At 48.2% G+C, this 2,453-nt stretch overlaps 1 pseudogene; it reads right to left on the bottom strand.

Annotated features, from left to right (window-relative positions):
- Positions 1-1,289: 1,289 nt before the first annotated feature.
- LOC137435746 (transmembrane protein 59 pseudogene) lies at positions 1,290-2,216 on the bottom strand (annotated as a pseudogene).
- Positions 2,217-2,453: the final 237 nt, after the last annotated feature.

Genomic DNA, 2,453 nt, shown 5'->3' with positions numbered 1-2,453 from the left:
TTCACCCTTATGTCACAGACAACCAAGTGGTGCTGTGAATCAGCCTCCTCCCCCGGGATCGCCTTTGTGTCCCGGAGGTGCCCCCTATCTCGCTTACGCACCATCAGCTAGTCAACGGTTGTCGTCGACCCACCTGACATGTATGCAACAAGTTTATTATCCTCTTTCTGGAACTGAGTATTACAAATCAACAAATCAGCTCCACCAGCAAACTCCAAAATCCTTTCACCTTCTCCATTCCTCACACCATATCCGTAACCCCCATGAACTCCCTCAAAACCATCCATAATCCTTCCAACATGTCCTTTTAGGTCTCCTCCTACCACAAAAGCTTCCTCATCTTTCACGTTTTCCATCAGCTTCTCTATCGCACATCAGAATTTGTCCTTCTCTTCATCGCTCCGACCAACCTGCGGAGCATATCCCGAGATGACGTTCACCAAGAGCTTGCCAATCATCATTTTCACCATCATTAACCTTTCACTCACTCTAGTCACACTCACCACACTGTCTACAAACTACTCAGAAAACATGACACCAACACCATGCACGCCTTCTGGGCACCCTTGCCACACAAACTTGTATTTCTGTCCCTGCCTACCCTTCACCATTCTCACACCACTTCACTTCCATCTCGTCTCCTGCACACAACGTATGTCCACTCTTCTTCTGACCAATACTTCCACCACTTCTCCTGATCTCCCTGTCATTGTCCCTACATTCCTTGTCCCAAACCTGAGAAACCGATCTCCACGTCGGGCATCAGACGTTTTGTCATCATAAATGGAGTGATTTCCACCCTTGCTTCGATCGGGTTCCCCACCTTGAGTTTTGACGAGAGGGAGTGGGATCCCCCAAGGGGTACTTCGGGCTGTACCCTGCCCATATGTAGTTGTAATTGTCATGGTTTTCTTTTTGAGGCAATGTTTTTATGGCCGGATGCCCTTCCTGACGCCAACCCTTTTAGTCGCCTCTTATGACACGCAGGGATACGGTGTACCTATTCTATACTGGGGTACACACCGGTAACTACATGTTACAATATACATTTAAATCAAATATTTTGTATGTTCATCCATGCGTGAAGCATACCATTTGTGCAAGTGTAGCAGCCATGCACTGCTCTATCCACACTGGTGTTAAGAGCACAAAAATGTACAAATCACTATTTATTTCTTCCTTGCGCTAACTCTGTAGAAAAATACAAACAATGCGATGATCTTTGTTGACAACTTTGATAACCTAAGTGGATGAAATGAGCAAGCAGATAGAGGAGATATGTCAGCAGCTCAAAGTGCTGCATGCGGAAGGGCAACCTTGGTTGGCAGCGGTCCTGCCTCAGACGACTGCACAGCGATCGGGCCAGGAAACACGGGTGGCAGCTTCATGACCTGCAATCCGGTTCCTGTCACAGGCACTTTATGTGCTGCAGGGATATGGTGATCTGGAACAGTGACGGTGGTGGCGCAGCAGATCCACAGCAGGCCAATGATCGAGAGTACAAGGGTGAAAGCCAAAACCCAACGTGTCAGGCCTGAACGGCGTGCCATGCACATCAAGAAGCCATGGTGATCATGTGCATCGGTAGAACGGCTGTTGGTATCCCACTGACTTCTGCTGGATATGTCTGTACGAACTTGTGTGTTCAGTTGGGATTTGTGTGGCTCATCCAGACCATCTGGCACCTTTTCTCGAAACTCCAAATAGAGCCCAGGTTGGGACTGGAACATGACAACACAGCCATCATCTGCCTGCATATAGAAGGTCCAAGAAGAGGAAAGCAGTCCATCAGCAGAGTCGAGTAAACGAGCCCACGATGAGCCAAGAAGACTGAGTGTGTGCATGTGTGGAAACATGGCTGCCAACTGTTGCTGCCTGAGCTCTGCCAGAGGTTGCTGAAATCGACAACCTACAATACAGCTCTCTTCTTCAGCTGCAATGTTGTAAGCTTCTATACAAGCTGCTTCACAGTCCCGTCGGGTATCATGCAGGTCTCGCCCATCGTCCACAAATTGGCAGATAGCAAACAGTCGGCAGCCACGGAAGCAAGCGCTCAGTCGGTTCTCGGTCCCATTGTTGTTGATGGAGCAGCGTTCGGCGCAAGAGGAAGTGTCGCCCAAGGCGAGATCAAGGGCAGTGGAGGCGCGAACCGAGTTAGATAGCGCGAGTAGCAACACGGTGAAGGCTCCACAACTGCAGAAACGACGAGAGTCCATGACTCTGACTCGACTGTACACGAAAAACCAACGACGGCCGCAAGCCAGACAGACTCTCTGCTTCTTCTTCTTTCACTCAATGAAATCTACCACATAAAACACTGTCAGTTTGTGTGTTTCTACAGAGTAGGTTTTAAAGGCCAGTCTTTTAACACAAATGTGTGTTCACTACCGTCTATTTTTGAGGATAAAACAAACTCGAAAAACATTTTCCATAAAAGGGTAATTATGTTTCTT

The sequence above is a fragment of the Myxine glutinosa genome, chromosome 9 (genome assembly GCF_964187855.1).
Source record: "Myxine glutinosa chromosome 9, kmMyxGlut1.1, whole genome shotgun sequence".
In the NCBI taxonomy this organism is placed as follows: Eukaryota; Metazoa; Chordata; class Myxini; order Myxiniformes; family Myxinidae; genus Myxine; species Myxine glutinosa.
The sequence above is the reverse complement of the archived record's forward strand: the minus strand, read 5'-3'. Positions and strand labels throughout refer to the sequence as shown.